The sequence below is a fragment of the Tyto alba genome, unplaced genomic scaffold, assembly GCF_018691265.1.
Source record: "Tyto alba isolate M040663 unplaced genomic scaffold, T.alba_DEE_v4.0 Super-Scaffold_3, whole genome shotgun sequence".
In the NCBI taxonomy this organism is placed as follows: domain Eukaryota; kingdom Metazoa; phylum Chordata; class Aves; order Strigiformes; family Tytonidae; genus Tyto; species Tyto alba.
The window spans coordinates 5209688-5229114 of NW_024881304.1; the positions used below are offsets into that span (position 1 = coordinate 5209688).

Sequence of the window (19427 nt, forward strand, 5' to 3'; positions counted from 1 at the left end):
TCATAACATAATCCCAATGCAAATTTGCAAAGAATTATGAGTTAATTTTGTCTCTAAAATATGAAAAGAAGCTATTTCAAAAAATGAAGGATGTCCTCTTAACCTGTGACAACAAACTTGTTTGGTTTTTTCTCTTCTCAGTAAGAAAGCAATTAGGTTTTTTTCCAATAAAAATATCCTTGTCCATATATAAACACTCTTGGTAATCATGTAATTACTTTACCCAATCAGATTAAATTGCTGTCAGTTGAGTTCCCACTGTTGATTAACTTTCGTGTACTCTAAACTTAAATGAAGTCTTTGGTAAAGTCACTTAGTCATTTACAAAGCTGTCTCTGATTCCAAAAAGTATAACAGCAATATATTATTTGCTATAATCATCAAATATCCACGGTCAAGGATAGATCACAGTGGACCCCTTTTTTAAAACCCAAAGAAACACAGAATTAAACTATGTTGCTTATTTTTGTGTTTCTTGCTATGACTTCTAAATGTAATAGTAACCTTTGACCCCCACACATTAAACACCATAATTATGTAATTAAAACTAATTATGCAATTTAACATACATATTTTTGTCCTACAACAGGCAGGTCAATTACCTCACTCATTGACCTTGGAAGCTTTCACAGTTTAAACAAAACAATGAGGCTTTCAATTAATTTTAAAGTACAAACAGAGAAGGAGCAGCAGAACCACAAGTCTTTAAGCTGATGTTGCATAGATGGATCACTTACAGATCTCTTCATTTTCTATTATACAGATTAAATCCCCTGATAAAAATTTCTAAATGTCTTTCTTTCTTATATGTTTCTATCATTAGAAATGCTAACACATTTGTGAACAAATTATATATACACATTGCCAAATGCAAGGAAGAAAGGAGGCCATATAATACTTTTTTCTTTGTCCCACTTCTTTTCTTCCTTTGTTTCCTCCCATAGTTCTCTACTTCCCTCCCTGTTTCACCTTCACTTTCTGAAGTCTTTTCCTTTCCCCTTTTTACTTGTTATCTTCTCTGTTCCATTCCTAACTATAAAATGTGATATCAGTTTATATATTATCAAACTGCTGTAGTCATTGTCTTTTCCAGCTTCCACTTGCATGCCTATGCCCATTTACAGGATGGTGTTTTTCATCAGGTCCTGGCACCAGTGGCTCCTGACGATGACAAACCAGCACACTGTGGGAACTCTGGACTGTAGAAAGCTACAGCAAAAACAAACATGCTACATGCTCTAAAAAACATTCTAAATTTTCCAGTGTGGGAAGTGAGAGATACTATGAAATTGTTGAAATACATTTCACCTGGATAATATGTTTATTCTCTTTATACACTTAGGTAAGCTATATTGCACTGAAAATTTTTTAAATTGTACAACACTCATGCAATATGACATCATGTCCAAGGAACCTTCTTTTCATAGTGTAAAATTAGCATCATAATTCAATCATTTTTTTATTTTTTAGTAAACTCCAGTTACTAAAGAACAAATCTTAAAACAAGTATAAGCCTATGAGCTCTACATTAAAAAGGCTTGCATTCTGCTATCCTGTTTTTTCAATTGCTATCTTAGCCACAGATAGTTCCACTAAAGTTAATAGGCTTAGCTGTGAAGTGACAGACAGTGTATATATAGGTATACCAATCAAGCTTTAAGTTATTTTCGCTAAACCTTGTTTTACATGGGGATCAGAAAATAGCTACTGGCAAAATACATATGCAAATCTTTGCCCACTTCTTGAAAGTAAGGCAAAAATATCTACAGCACACTTTGTGTTTTGGTGTCATTTCTAACACCATTTTTGGCATCCTTTTGGTTCTCTGCTTTAATTAGACCTGACTTGCACAAGCAGCTCAAAAAGATATCAGTAAACCTTTGACATAATGAAAAAAGTAGCACTGAACTCTGAACGAGGAGTTACAACAGGAAATAAACAATTTAAAATGGTCGCAGGCCTTATTGCAACATTAAACCTCAAATTGGATCTGATTTATATAAAGTAAACCAATATATTGAGATAGTGCCTCAAGCTGCTGGACAATAGTTTGAAGGAAAATAATATAGTGCATGTGTAGAAATTCTATCCAAGGGAGCAGAGGAGATTATTCCTTATACTCTCATTTAACAAAAAGGTTCCTTCTGTTTTGAACAGAGTATTACAATTCTAATTCAGCTCATAGAGCATCCCAAACAGAGCAGCAAAAGAATGTGTGAAGGAGTCCAAATATGGTGCTATTGAAACAGAGCAGATTAGAGGAATTGGGACAGAATCCTACAAGTGGCTAAATAGCAGTGGGAGATCAGCTTCACAAACAGCAGGACGCTGTTCTTTCCAGACGTGAGTGGCAAAACAATTAAGATTTTAGCTGATAAATGTATGTATTAGGAAAAGGCCTTGCTGTAGAACTTTCATACTCAACTAACATTTAGGTAAATTCTGTAGACCTAATTTACACTGGAGAGCATTTTGTCTTATATGAACATGTCATGTTAATCTTGTAAAACAGAATCCTTTATAACATAAAGACAATAATTTTTAAAGGCCTAAATGCAGAAAACACAAGAGCATTTGCTTGATGATTCAGTAAATGGATAAAGCTAAAAGCTTTTGTAGTTTGACACAGCTTCAATTCTGTCCTGAGCAATTCTATGTATACTAGGTTAAATATAGATTAAAATATTAGCTACAAATATCTAGGATATCAAGAATGAATAAGTATCTGAACCTATGTAACCCCATTGATTATTCATAAATTCCGTACTATAGCAGTAGTATTGGAGAGATTTTAAGGTTCTGAAGGGAACAGATGCATTTGTAAAGTGACTTAGTGAGATATCAAAATAAGATGCACTTAATTAGAAAAGGTTCAATAGATCATTTTGATTTCCAAATTTGATGGGATTTTATAAAATCACACTTTAATTCTAAACATCCATTTTTCACTCACACTATTTTCAAAATATTCTTTAAAAGCTGAGATTCTACTTACTTTCCATCTTACGCTATAAGCAAACAGAAGAAAATTTATTCAGTTGCTTTTTGGCTAGGGAAGTGCAAAACATTATGTGTAAAACATTAACCTGTCTTCCCCAGAGTCTTCCCTGTCCTCCACAAAATATCCTTTTGGACTAATTACTTTAGAAAGTTTGAAATAAATTATAATTCTTAGGTCAAGAACAGATTCCAGCCCGGAGTAGAGGCCACACTTCCCCTTGACTCAGAATATTGAGAGATGAGAATTTCTGAGTGGTAGGGTAACTGCAGGAGGCCTGGTAGAGAGATAAAGAACATTGGAGCACACCACATGTCCATCCCCTGCAGCACACTTTCTCCTGTGGCGGCTCCTGGTACAGTCTTCCAGCTTAAGCTACCTTCAAAGCATAGATTTTACACATTGCAAACAGTATGTCAGCATTTAATAGCCTCTGATGGATTTTTTTTTTTTTTCCCCCCATGTATTAATCAAATCTCTTTTTGAACCATTAAAAACTTTGGCACTCATAGCATCATGTAGCAAGAAGTTCCACAGAAGAACTGCAGTTTATAGGAAGAAATACACCATCCTTCCCCCACCCACCTCATTTTCTTTTTTTATAAACTTCCAACTGGTAATTTTATTTGATATTCAGATTGATTATAATATAAGGGATAGTAAGTAGCTGTTTTGAATTCAGTTCTTCATCAGAGATGGCTTTATACTTTCTGGAAACTTACAAGCATTTGATTAAACCTGATCAGTTTTACAGTTATCAATTATCCAGTTCACTGTTTTAATTCAGAAATCAGCTTAAGAGGCACTTTTGCCCTTGAGAACATAAGCCATAGTGATTAAAGAAGCAGGATAGAGAAAAGGCCAACCAGAAGCACAAAGGCATAGTTTCCCTGCCATGGCTTGGCTTGGGCAACCACATAAGAACATCATGACGTTTGCAGAAGACACCTGAAGACTCTATTCCCTGAGTCCATTCTCAGCACATGACCAGAAGTTCACCTATCATCTGATCACAAAACAGGCACTTCACATCACATGATTGAGTGAGGGAACAAGACAGACGGTGTCTGTATTTTGAGAATTTGATGGACATGTAAATACATCTATGGTCATTCCTTCTGGAGAAAGACCAGATTACAGAGCAGATCAAGTTCTTTCTAGCTGGCTCTGGCCTGTGGATCTTGTCACAAGTTAGACATCTGTCATGTTAATGTGGATGATTTCTGGAGATCTTTCATAGAACTTTACAATCAAGAACTTGAAATGATGTAAAGACAGCCATAGTTTTCAGTAGTTCTAGCTCTAGCCCCTTGCTCAGCTGAAAAACAACTAGATGATGCTGCTTTTCTTCTACCTGTAGCATTGTGCAGTTATTGAAATATATAGTCATCTTGTTCTCATCACCAGAGGGAGTGTGACTTATTTACATGTACGGATGTATTGCACATTTATAGCATGTTTGGTACAGAGCAGAGCAGCTCTGTAAAAGCTGATTAAGACATTATGCTGAACTAAAAATTGGATGCTTTGTGTTTTGGCCTTTCCCCAAAAGTCTTCCCCCCACAAAGTGAGAGAGGACAGCTGGAGTAGACTAACTTTCTGTACACAAGAGACTTTTTTGCTTTCCTTTTGAAGGTATTACTTGCATGGTATTACATTTACATGAAGGATCCTTATTCTTTCCCATATATAGTAAATTGTACTGCAGCATGTGAATGTTGTATAGCCATTTCCCCCCCAAATACAAAATAGAATTATCCTCACTGTCATTCAAGCTTTTTTTTTCCTCCATTACAAAGAATTGATGCAAATCTATTTTTGTTTAGTTTGTTTTATGCTGACAGCAATTAATTCTAAAGCCTACAGCATAAAGACATACAACTATCACATATGTTTTTCATCTACAAGCAAGTTATCCAATTATTTTAGGTAAACTTTATGATCACAACCATTCTTACCAACTCTAATATGATAGGTTATTTTCCTCCTAATGGCTTAAGACTCGTATGCACTGCTATGGGGAAAATACTCTTGAACATTCCTCATGTTTTACCTCCTGATTTTGAAGTAATAATATAATCAGTAAGCACACTTTGTTTATACTTATTAGTAAAAATACACTAAAAGCATGCTGGGAAATAATATTCCATGCCTTAGGACTCAAACAAGTTCTCTTTATAAATAGAGCTTGTGTAAATCACAGACAAAGTTGACAAATTTCATGGATTAGTCATGGTGAAAATATCAGATTTCATGGTTTAAAACAGATTAATAGGAAAATCATATTAGAATCCTGATTATCCAAATTCTACATGCTGATGAAGAATAAAATGAAAAATGCTGATAGTTCCAGAGTTCCATTCACTTATTTACACTTGCACTGAGTCATAAATTTATAGAGCATAAATCTTCCTCATCAACCAAGTGCCTTGTAAAACCTCTGAAATCCATATTTAGCTACATTAGATAAGACACACTAGAACCAGAACATCAGGAATTATAGACACAATAGTACACTCAAGCTATTTCAATGCATTTTCCCATCAAATTATCCTAACGTGAAAATATTTTGTCACCTTATAGAAAAACTTTAACTAGAGGAAGAAACAGACTTTGAAATGAAAGCTGCTATTTTCACAGTTAATTATATCGGGTCCATTTAATCAAAAACTAGGGAAAGAATCTCCTAAAGAAGTTCCACTTTAACAGAATATCTCAGTATTCTGGTAAAAATATAAAATTCATACCAGTGAAAAACAACATTTGGAGTTACAAGAAACTATCCGTTTTCATGTAAAACTTCATGGCTTTTAAGTCTTTCATGATGATGTAATTTAAAGTGAGGCCTTATTTTAAAAAGAGGTTACATATAACCATGTGATTCAAAGAGACTTGTTGACTATATAACTATTTGGCTTGATGCCTACATCTCTTCTACTTAGTTGTATAGACCACTTGTCATCTTTGTGTATGAAGACAGCCAATTTGTCAGACATTTGCTTTAACTCTTTTTCTTCGTCTTCTTTTCAATATCCTTCATATACATCCTGGTCATCAATATCATATATCTGACTGGAGGATGGAAATTCATTTGTGTCTCCGTCTTATTTCCTTTGCATGCAATTCTCCTGGGCCTTATAGGATGTACTTAATAAGAACCACATTATTCTACTAAAGGAAGTCCTTGAGCAGACTTTGAGAAGCAGTATGGCAAATTAGTTTCAGAACATGGAAGGTCAGGTTGGAAATAAAAAGCTGCAGTTATCTGCAGTATTTTCTGCAGTTGAGAAAGTAAGAAAAAGGGTCTAACTTTCAAGAAAGGATTTGTTTGATGTTTTTCCTTTAGAAAGCTGGATTGGATTAATTTATCCACAAACAGTAATGTGTTGGACACTAGCTAAAACTAATTAAAATTAACTTTCAGTTAAATTCACATTTTCAATATATAAGCTATCACAGTCCTCTTCTAAGTGTATTTAAACCCTTTTGTTTCCATGAATGTAGGACATTATTTGCAACAAATTCTATGTCATTCAAATCTTTAAATTTAAAAGTGTGTTTGAACATAATAGCCCTTCAGATGGCTGGCAATGCCAGGTTTATAATTGTCCTTGCAACCTTAATTCTGCCCCCTGGTGTCTATATATTATGGTTATTTCTAACTAATGATCACACATTATTTTTCACTCTAGGATCTCAGTGTCATTCTGTTCACAGGCTTAATGTTTCTTACAGAGTAAAATTGCCATTCAATAATACCAAAATTTTTAAAATGCTGCCTTTATTGAGCATCTCACTGAAACTATGTTACTACTTGCTTCCTGGGCTTCTCCGTGCTGCTTATCACCCTAACTGGATGGGTCTAGAACACTAACAAATTGCTTTCTGCATCTTCTTTGTGATACGAAAAGAACATTATTATCTGTGTGAAAAAAAAGATGGTGCACAGACATTGGGCACAGTTTCAAAACTCTTTGTTTGTTGCAGATGTCTTGGTCATTTGCTCTAATGCATTAGGCTTACTTGTGGAAAGTTCTTCAGTTTTTATAGTCCTTTTCATTTCTGAAACAATTGTATAGAATTTACATGTTATATTTGACAGATCTCTATAAAATAAAATTGTACATTTTATTTTCCTCATTTTGTAGATGTTAAAAAGTGACTTTTGACTAGGCAGTCCAGAGAACTGTTAGAAGTGGCTTAAAACTCATAACCACTCTTGGTGCTTCAGCACTGGTTTTGCTCCTGATGATCAGATACTTTTACTACCATAGTGGTGGTTTTTTCATTCCTCTGAGGTACTGTGAATGTTCTATCTATCTGAGACAGGTCATGACTGAAATAAACAGAAGTTCACACAATACCTGTACTTTGGTCTACACAATTTGTTAGCACATAAGAAATCTGTGGCAAGCAAATGGATAGGGCTAAACTGTAAAATAACATTGTCTGTCTCTTCCACAGTCACTGTCTCACTTAATATACAATTCCATAATCTATTTAGAATAATAGAAAGCAAGCATGGAACAGCAGTCAGATGCTACAGAAAAGGTACTAAATGGCTATATAACTGAAAAGCACTGTAACGTATCAAAAAGTGGACCAAAATAAAAATGATATGAGCTACTTTAAATCTGGTGCTTTTTAACATCCAGATTTTTGTTTTACACTGAATGTCCACTTAATAAAATTTTCTTGACTTGCAACATATATTTGATGTATTAAAGGACAAAAGTTACAGACAACTTTAATGATGGCTCGTCAGTATCAGAAGCAAAGTTCGAGCTCGTAACAGTGACAGTTGAAGTACAAATTCACACCACTTAAAATAAACTTGTCATTATTGGCGATCACATTCAATTACAGTGTCATGCACTGAAAGAAAAAAGCTGCTAGCTTATATACCTCAGCAAATTAAAGCACTTTAGTTTGCTTTTAGTTTATTGTTAAGACACACTGGATCATAAAGCCATCAGTTTCTGAACAAAATCTGAGTGCCCTCTCTGGAGTGGCCGTGCAAATGTAAAAATAGTGAAAATAGGGCTTTTAATTCTTTAAACCAGCTTTTCCTCCCAAATTTGAAATGGATCTGATCCAAAAATCAGCTGGACTTACAAGGAGCCTTTTTGATGATTTCACAGTTAAGTGGCATACAGCTTGGAGGAGTTTGAGCAATGTAAATGGTCAGGCTAAAAATATTGGATGTGCTTTTTGTTCTTACCATCTGGTTTTCAATCACACAGACCTCAATGGATTTCTCATTATCTGCTCTAACATCATTAAATTAGAATCAGCTACAAAATTAAATTAAGTAATTTTTGTTGTAGAAGCAATGAATGCATTATTAAGACCCAATAATAGTCTTAGTCAAGTCTATCAAAAACCTCTCATATTCTTTGGCAAGAGCAGATTAAAATTGAAATATTATGAAAATTCCAATTTACTCTCCAGTAGTGAACTTACGTGTTTTGTGCCTGTATTTCCTTCTCCACAGTGATGAAAAATTATTATAATTCATTTTTGGTTCTTAATATTTTGGAATGCAAGAACTGCAGAAACATGTTTGATTTACTATTGATACTGAAATGAGAAAAAATCCCCACAATGTTTCCTTTACAATCCTAAAAATAAAAAACAAACAAACAAACAAACAAATAAAAGCCAAACAACCTCCCCCCCCATATTTTGGAATAAATTTGGTCAAAACTTTGTCATAATAATCTCTCCCCCACCCTCTCACATACTGAAACAAATAAGTAATCCATGTTTGTGAAGTGTTTTAATGACCTCAGATGAAAATTACAGAAATGCAAAGCAAGTATAATTGTTACTATGATGAAAACGTCTAGTTCTACTCACTATGTTCATTGCCTTAAGTAACACAGTGGGTAGCCTGTTATTACTAAAGGAATAAACTTTTTCATCAAACACTCTTTATAAAAATATTTCCCTGGAAATGTAACACAGCATGTAGCAAGACTACTACAATTTTCCATCAACTATGAGTACATGCAGCATAGGTACAGTATTTAGATAATTTTATTCGAGTTTTTTGGCAATAGTTCCTCTCAAGGAAACCTACATTAACCCGAAATTTAGAGTCTGTTATCCCCAGGCCAGCTTCATTGGAATTTTTAATATGGCACTGTCTATTCAACAGTTGTGTGTAAAATGCCAATAAACTGGCCAGAAAAGAGCTGAAGGGCTAATTGCCTTTTAACTCCACTGTGATGATAAAGTCACGTAGAAAGAAAGGAAAAACTCCCACTGCTTTAACAAGTTTATCTGACTGCCACTTTAACATTCTCTGTCTGCATGCACTTTAGTGCATTCACCAATAAAAGGATAAAAGCATTCAAAATCCTATACCCTCAATAACTAAGAAAGCCCAGATTCAAAACGTCTGCTCCGCTGGAATCAGCCCATTAGGTCAGCTAGCTTTCTGCGTACTTGATTTCAACTGTACAGTATATACCAAGAAAAATTTTCCTTTTGATGCAAAAGATTATACATCTTTAGGAAACTGGAGAGAGAGAAGAAAAGGAAGGATACCATTCTGAAATAATAACAAAAAGCAGAAACTGCTTCTCACAGATGAAGGGTGAAACAGTGCCAATTGTCAGTGGTGAAATTCCCATTGACTTTAACAGGCCAAGGATTTAATCCCAAAATAAAATACAATACAGGAAAATATAGCGTCATTTAATTTTTAATGCTGTATAAATATATAATTTCAATTTATAATTTTCATCTGTTCCTTCAGTGACATTTTATATTCTTTTATACTTCCATCTTCAAAAATCCAGTTTTATAAATACAATTTTTTTTCATCTGATTAAGAATGAGATTTTCTACCTAACTCTGGTTTTCTGCACCTTTTGTACAGCGTTATTTCTTATTAATTCATAATTAAAAGTAGGCATCAAATAATGTCATGTATGGAAGTAAATATTTATAGACAAGCGGCATATTTTCCTTTGCCAGCTGAGTGATAACTATTCTTGTCTACTTGATTCCAGAAAATGAGATGATTATATAAAAGACATTTCACAGAATGATTGAAAGGAAGAAACTAGCGTTCACTTAATTTTTTGCTAGACCTGTATTTTCACTTTAACCAGAGAAGGAGTACAATCAGCTCTGATATTGAATTTACCTGTTCCACTTAATAAAATAAAAGCAGCAGTAGAGGCATTGTGATTTCCAGCTGCAAACCACCAAGTGTTGTTTTTCTATTAAAAATCTCTTCCATGTTTTTCTTATTGTAACCTGGAAAGAGTACAAAATCTGAAATCCAAAGGAATTTCTATAGAAAAGAATACTGTTAACACCAAAAGTTCCTCAAGTGCTCACCAAAGCAAATGTTGTATCATATTACAGTAAAATTGAAAAGCAGAAGTTCAAACTAAAAATGAAGTGTCCTTCAAAACAGTCTTACGTGCATCACAGCCTATGCATTAATGTACTTATTTCCATACAGTTCTGCATTTCCCTTCTCCATCACTTCATAATTTGTTCCAGATTTTGATATTTCTTTCACATTTGAAGGTACATTGTTCCACATTTGGGTGATGAAAGACTGAACTGGATGGAAGTACAGTGAAATGTTAGAGGGAGAATGAAAACAAAAATTAAATTATATTTTCAATTTATAAGGTAGTAACAAAACTAAAGAAAAGTTAGTGCTCACGGAGACCAGGAATGTTCATGTTCACAGCACAAAGTAAACAACTTAGCTATCCTTACAAATGTAAAATGCCAATAACTAAGGGAAATAATGAATTTATCCAAAACAATACACTACTTTTAGGTTGTCACTGCAGTTCAGGGCTATTCTTGAAGCTTAGATCTTTGTTACTAGATTAGTAGGCAGAGTAAACTAAAAGATCAAGCTAATCTAGGATAAACTTCTTTTCCACAGTTCAAAGGCATTGGCCTTTCCACAGGTTCAATTGCAGGTTTCTTTGAAGATGTGCCCTAAAGTTCATTAAAGAAATTTCACTGACTTGAACTGATTTCAACATTAAAAAGATAATGCAAGACTTTCATTGCCAGAAAGAACCTAACAGACTGACTTTGAAGCTTTTTTAGGTGATATTATTTTTTTTTATTCTTCCACTAAAAGCCTTCTTTATTTAAACAGATCTTTATGTTTAAAAAATTAAATGAAAAAAACCTGGGAAAATACAGATTTTTAAAAATCCAGTACAAAATCATTACTTAATTCTTTCTACAGAATCCACTCATCACCACTGACTTTTTTCCCCCTCATTGACTGTCCTTAATATTTTCAGGTGATAGTGCACACAGTGAACTGTCAGTTGTTGCTTATGCAGCATCTAATCCATGCATAGAGCTTTGCAAAGACATGGCAAGAACTTCAGTCTTTAACAATGTAAGATTTAGACAGATGTACATAGCCTTATCCAAATAATAGGTGCTCCGTAGCCCGTGTCAGTACTAATGTGAAGAGGAAAACACCGTTTAAGATTTTCTCAAACTCTGCTGAAATTGAGAGACACATTTGCTTATTATAACTCCAGAGTTATACTTGGTCATTAAGATAACCAGCTGGGTTTTTTTACACTAGTCTGAATGCTAAACTCCTTATTCAGAAAAAATTAGTAATTGTTGGCTTAACAGTCTTAGGAAGGGGACTCATATTAATGAAGTAGCTGAAGGGGAGGCTCTACCTAGACAACAGGACTGCACATAACTCCAATAATTGTTACAAAATAGCTTGCAATGTATTACAATTATATACTTTTTTTAGTACATAATGCTGCATTGATGACATGAAAAAAATTAACACAGAAAATTTCCCAAATCAAGGGTAAGCATATCAGCATCAGTTTTCAGAATAACCACTCACCCTCTAACTTTATTGCAATACAAGCTGTAGTTCCTGGTTACTATAGACTTCAGACTTCTGCACCAGACTCACATAATGGTATTCTTGAATTTCATTCGATTTCACATTTGCTCTAACCTACTGACCAGATCCTGTCAAATAAAAACACTATCATGGACCCTGACAACTATTAATTTGTAAACACTGCTGATGCATGGAACTTGCCTTCTTGGACAATAAATTCTACATATTTAGGTCAATTAAATACTTACATTGCCTCAAAAAATTGCTTGCAGAACAAGTCAAATATTTTGGCAGTACTCTATTCCACTTTTAAGTTATCCTACCTTGAATCTTTACAAGAAAATCCTAAACAAAGTACTGTCATATGTACCAAGGTTTATTTGAAACACATCATCCTCAGCTTTTTGATGTATCCTTTGTTACTCACACAGCTGTCTCTTTAAGCCTATTTATTTTATTTACTTTGCTTTTTTGAGTTCAAGATTTTACCTTGTAGATTAAAAAAAAATGACAGAACTAACTGTCAGTGTTGACACATTTAGGCCTTGTAGTAAAAGCTGTCATGCTATGCAGCTCTCAGGGAAGCTGTGTTTTATCAGAATAATGGAATTGATTACAAAATAATTATTAAACAAAACTACAAGATGATTTATACAGCTATACATACAGAAGATACAACACTGAAATTCACATTAAAGCTTTTGTCATTTAGCAAGTATTTTGCTGTATATTCAACCTCTTGCAGTGATGAACAAGCAAATATTTTACTAATTACAGATACTGAGAAGCTGATCCTTCTTTCTGTTACCCAGTTTAATGTTAACTGCGTAATGTGACTGAAGCCTAGACCTACATTCACTATTTTTTTTTACACAATAAGTTTCCAGAAGGTTGTCCATTATCTTGAACACAGTCTACTTAATGTGTATTCCACACATAGAAGAAACTTCTATGGTATAACAACATTATCATCTTACCAGCTGAAACAAGTAAAATGTAAGAAGTTCTAGAATTAAGATTATGTGTTCAGCTTGAATTTTGCACCTTATTAGATATTAGTTATGATCAGTTCTTAATTTTGTATATTTTGCTTTTCCCTAGGACTCCTGCCTCAATCAGTATGCAGAATGGATGTCAGGCCCTCGTCCATGACCAACTAGTCAAAATTTTTGATACAGGTTATCTTCAAGCTTTGTTAATTGAATGCTATTCAAACACTACTGACAAAACAAATCTATTAATTTTTTTCAGGCCTTTCTAGAGCATTCTTTATTCTGACATTATTACATTCCTTTGCCCAAGTATCAGCATCCAATACTCGGTCAACTTATAGTTATCCTCATCTCTCTGGACTCTCTTCAGTTACTATCGTTAAGGATTTTGCTCAGTTATTTCCAATTTCCCCTCTATCTCTCATATTCAATTATTGTTATCTGTGTACTCCAACCTCCACCATCCCTTCCAATCCCCATCTCAGAGTCCCTTCCTTCACAGTTTAGCAGTCCCATTTTTTCTCCTTGTCTCCTGAACCACCAACCATTATTCTCACCTGTTTGCACAGCTACCTCAGCTCTACCTTACCCTTGCAGCTGATTTACGTTATCTTTTCTATTGAGATATATTCCCAAAGTCTTTTTCCTTCTGCCTCAAGGTTTTTCATCAGTCTCAGTGCTCTCTGGATCTCATTCTCCACCCTCAAATCAAATTGTTGAGAAAAATCACAGCTATGGACTGTCAGATATCACAGAAAATACAGGAGAGACAATCTCTCAGCTTCAGTTCTGGACCTGGCACACAGAAGCCATCCCAAACTGAAAATAAGGGAAATCATTCTCAGCCCCAGAGCTGATCATGCAGATGGAATTCTAGTTGCTAAAACCTAATGATCTCATGAAAAGTGTGATTCTTCTAAATTAACCAAATTTAATAAACATTTACTTGGACAATAACAAGAACATCCATGAAATGAATACTATCCAACTGCTAAAACTCAGGACAACATCTTGAAGCAACTGGATCAGTAAATCTTTTCAAAGAAGTTGCCACTTGTATTGTTTACTAGCTTGTTGGGGTTTTTTTCCTATATTCTCTATCTTGGAAATAGCTGAGTCTTTTCAGCTAAGCACATGGAACCATTTGTGCAGACTATAAGCTCTTGAGACAGATACCTCACTTGGCAAATGTCCCAAGTAATTTTATAAAATTATCAACTAAAAGAAAGGATTTTGTTATGGGAAAGGTCAGACAACCTTTAAAAGAAGAAAGGATACTAAGCAGGTCTGTAAATTGGGAATATATAATGCAGATAAATAAACCCATACTACTGCTATATTGTAATAACCTACTTTATTTATTTCTGCTGTCGGAGCTAGAAAAGAAATATTGAAGTGCAGTAATTATAAAATAAATTATGTGGAAAATCTTGCTTGATAATTATTTGTTAAAACAGCTGAGGAACTCCAGTAAAAAACCCCAGCAGAACAATTTAATAAATATTGTAAAAGTTCTTTGTAAAAAAAAAAAAATAATTTTTTTCTATATCAATATAATTATATTTACATATTGATATATTGATATATTTTTCACATATTGATATAAATGTTCATATATTTATATAAATGTTCATAGACTGATTATATAGATTATATAAATGTTCATGTCCTTCTGGCTAAGGACAATAGAAAACCTTGAGAGGAATAAAAAATTTTTGTATTCATAAATATTAAATAGAAGGGAAAAGGATATACAACACTTTCAAGCTACAGTATTGCCAGAGAGAATGTTGTTATTTAGAGCTGATTAAATATATTTAAAGCTACCTTAATAAATAAATTGAGAAATAATTTCTGCTTTCAAAATTTTGTAAAATATTACTGTTCAAAATGAAGTTAGGGGTACAATTAGTCACAAACCAGGTTAATACAAATAGATAAATACCAAATAACTTATGAATAGGTAATGACATCTTTGTAGTTCAGTTTCTCAAAACAGAAATATAGTATTTCCTATTTACAAATTATTTTGTGAAGTTTAAATGTATTAAAAAGAGAACACATTGTTAGTAGTAATTAACACCAGATATTGATTATGATTGAAGATGCAAGCAAAGGCCTCTCAGAGTAACATAATGTGTAAACTATATACATAATACCTAAAAAGAATGGGCTGCTTGAACAACACCCTTATGATTCAGCAGTGAAGGTAAAATTTGCTTTCATGGTTTGGTATCAGAGGTAATGGGTGATTTTCAACTGACACTGATGGATCGTAGATCACACCTTCAAACCTAGCTGGATGAATTCCAGTTTTCATAGGTGTGGTACCACTATCAGTATTGCCACCACAGTCAAATAATTGATCCGTGACATCACACTCAAATTGAAAGATTTTATTTTGAGTCCATGGTCTGCCATGTGTTTAATACTACAGTGTACCATGAGGGCCCTTCAAGCATTTCCTTTTATTTTTTTTTCTTCTCTTAGCTGGGTTATTAAATGTATTAGCAGTCTTTCCTATTCTGCATATAGGAAATACCTGCTCATACCAGCAATACCTTGTCTAACTGTAAAAAAACTAAAAGGAAGCTATCCACTATCCTACACTCCATAAATACATCAAGCTCTTAGGCACATAAAAGTGAGACCCCGCGATCTCTGGTTAATACCAGATAGATCTCTGTTAGAGTATTTTGGCTCCTTCTGCACACATCCCACCATTAAATTCGATTCAACTTAGTCCTGTCAAAAATTAAAATAATGGTCACCTGTTATTATTTAATTTATTGAATGTGAATGCTTACTATAAGAAGAGAAAATACAACTAAGTAAAAGAAATGACAAAAATCACAGTCATCTGAAATATGTCAGTTTTTAACATATAATTATAAAATTAAAATATAAGACATTTTAAAATCAGATTTATTTGCTGACAAAAAAATTGTTGTCTACAATGTCTGTTGAACTCAGGAAGAGTATTGCCTTATTTTTTAGGGAAGAGCCATTCATAAGAATACAAACACATTTTTTCTTCCCTTGGCTCTTGGTAATGACTGTTCTTTTGGTAAGATACTGTATATTTTATTTTATGGTAGTGTTACAAAAATTGAATTAATGCCTCACATAAAATTCAAAACTGTTGGTTCACAAGGATGATGGTGGATGAAGGATAACTTTGTTAGCATATTGCATTTCCCTTTTAGCCTATTAATTTCCATATCAGAATTCCATTTTTGTAAAAAGTGTAAGCATAAGATATTGACCGTTTTTTTCAACTCTATAAATGAAGTAAAGTGTCAAAAGCCTTGTTTGTTTTTTTTTTTTTTTCATTTCAAAGATAAAAAGCCCAAACTACATTTTAATCCATTCATTTACACTTTGAGATTAACACAGTCTGAAACCCCAGCTAAGTCCAGGATAAACTCCCACTGAAATTCTATATTAATTAAATATTTGAAAGGTGCATCTTTATTTCTACAAAGATTACTTTTGAATAATAACTTCAAGAATCCCCTGGCTGTGGATGTTAAGTTATATTTACAATTGTAAGAACTTTCTCTTTTCCTCTTAGAGGAACATGAAGAACTATATACATCTGAAAACATTTTATTTATTAAAACTTAGTAATCTCATTTCTGGTTTTTTTGTACCACAAACAGATGCAGAAATGTATAATATTCAGTGTAGACAAGTCTAAAAAGGAAAGGCAACAGAGTATAAGCCAGAGTCAAATTCTTTCCCAGCATTAAATCTACCCTTTTTTCCTCCACCATGCATTCTTGCCCCTTCTACAACAGTCCTTGAAGTTTAGCAGCTTGAAATCATATGTCTGTCTGTTAAGCTGCTAGGTATGTGGAAACAGTTTTTAGGAGACCCATAAAATCAAACAAGATCAGACTAAATTATCTGCTGCTGATCTGCACTGATACATTACTGCTAGTCACTAACCCAGCCACTTCACATCCTGAAAAAAATTCAAGGGGCAATGAACCATGCTATGCAACTTCACTGAAAGCTAGTTAAGCACATTATCAGACAGAAAAAGCATTTTCGACCCCCTTGGTTGTCAACTTGGAAAACAGTAAGAGCGATAATTACCTCTTTAGCATGATTTGGGACCAACTGAAGTACTATAGCATGAAAGCTCTTTCATTACACAAAATGATTTCCTACTGACTAGAAAGGCATTCATCAATTTTTTAAATTCTCGGATAGAAATTATGTCCTAAAATTTGTACAGAGGCCTACCTGAAGAAAATAAGGCTGCACTTCAGTCACTTTCTTCACTGTCATGTCTCTGCAAACACCTTCTCCTACCTGCCAAGTATCTGAGATCAGATCAAAATGTGGTTGTTGGGCTTTCACTGCTCCTCCATTTCCTTTTGGAAGACAGTGTATCAGAAACTGCTTTATTTACCTCCCACTATAGAGCAACCATGTTTTGTTCTCACTTCTCTGCTCTTTCTCCTCTATCACACACAGTCTGCTTTCCTCTTAGGCTTAATACCTTCTTAGGCAAAAGGACTGCAGCAGTCACTTAAACATAGTGTTCCCAATCTTTTCAGATAGCCTGTTAATTCTAAATGAAATTATAATTAGCCACAGTTGTAGAATTAGTCACAACGCCCTTATATTTGCTATTAAAGACAGTTTGAAAAGGTGTATAAAAACTAAATATTATGTATTTGTGCATGAGCTTCCAGAGGAAAGTCTTGATAGTTGAGGACAGCAGTGTGCAAGCAGTAAGCCAGTTAAATCTTTACTTTATAGTGAAATTCTTAACACTTTTCCAAGTCCTTTGTTCTGTGTAATTTCCCTCATGGTTATAGCCATGAGAAAACAGTGATAAAGTTGAAGTCCACCCATTCCTTCAATAGGTCCAGAATTTTGTGTTTAGCTGGAACCCTAAGAAATAAGAGTATGGATGTCTAAATGATGTGATTACATACTAGAATCATAGAATGGTTTGGGTTGGAATGGACCCTAAAGGTATCTAGTTTCGACCCCCTGCCATGGGCAGGGACACCTTCCCCCAGCCCAGGTTGCTCAAAGCCCCGTCCAACCTGTCCTGGAACCCTTCCAGGGAGGGGGCAGCCACAGCTGCTCTGGGCACCCTGTGCCAGCACCTCACCACCCTCACAGGGAAGGATTTCTGCCTTATACCTAAACTAAATCTACCCTCTCTGAGTTTAAAACTATTACCTCTCATCCTATTCCCACACCTCCTAATAAAAAGTCTCTCCCCATCTTTCCTGTAGCTCCCTTTAAGTACCAGAAGGCTGCTATAAGGTCTCCCCAGAGCCTTTTCTTCTCCAGGCTGAACAACCCCAAATCTCTCAGTCTGTCCCCATAAGGGAGGTGCTCCAGACCCTGATCATCTTTGTGGCCTCTTCTGGACCTGCTTGAACATGTCTATGTCCTTACTCTGAGGGCCCCACAGCTGGACCCAGCACTGCAGGGGGGTCTCATGAGAGCGGAGCAGAGGGGGAGAATCCCCTCTCTTGACCTGCTGCCCGCAATTCTCTTGATGCAGCCCAGGACACGGTTGACTTTCTGGGCTGGGAGCGCACATTGCTGGCTCACAGTCAGTTTTCCATCCACTACTACCCCCAAGTCCTTCTCCACAGTGCTGTTCTCAATTCACTTTTCTCTCAGACTGTATTAAATTATAAGAAATTATTAAATACATGAAAACTTTGCTTGCTATTAATAGATTGTCACCTATAGCAATACTCCTAATATACTAAAAATAGTCGTTATAAAGTAAAATACAAAAAAGCCACTAGTGTGTCCTAGTTATGTATTGCTTATGATCTGAATTATGACAGTGAGCTATAGCTATGACAGAAAGTTATAGCTACAATAGATTTGAATCACGTTTCTAATTATGAGTCTTGCAAGCTGGCATCTCCTAATACTGAATATATCCACCCTTGATATTAATATCCTAGCTTCTTTATGGACTCAATTTAATTACCAACATTTGAAAAATATTTTAGCTCTAATAAAATAAAACTTCTTTATTGTTGTTCCAACAGATAATCAACCCTGTCCTCAAAGACTCCAAAGCCTTTGGCTATGAGAATAAGCATCTTTTAATTCCTTGATTATTCGGATACTTATCTTTTCTGAGTACATCAAGGAAAATACACAAACAAATAACCTAAATTTGAGCTGCTATGCCTAAGACCTTTAAGTAGCAAGCAAAAATACTTGATTCAGGTGTGTTACAGTAAAGATCCAAACATCATACATAGAAAATGAGCCACTATACACAACAATATTATGTTTTTTAATTCTCTCTAAACACATGAAATGTATTATAAATCAATATGATGCATATTAGATGTATGTCTTCATCTTTTTTTTCATATTTTGGTTTTGATCATTGGCTTGGAATACTTTTTTTTTTTTTTTTTTTTTTTAGTATAAGGTGAAAGGAAAAGCAACAGTCGCAGATTGGTTTACAAAGCAAATGATCAAGTAAGATTAACATCCTCAATCACTTGTACTCCTGCCATGCCTGGTTAGCTCCCTGTATTCTCAGAGCCATTATCAT

General features: G+C 34.4%; 1 protein-coding gene across 16 annotated transcripts in view; it reads right to left on the reverse strand.

Annotated features, from left to right (window-relative positions):
* The window catches only part of ERC2 (ELKS/RAB6-interacting/CAST family member 2), a 559477-nt gene that overhangs the window by 63066 nt on the left and 476984 nt on the right, over positions 1 to 19427 (reverse strand). The gene's annotated exons all lie outside the window — the stretch shown is intronic.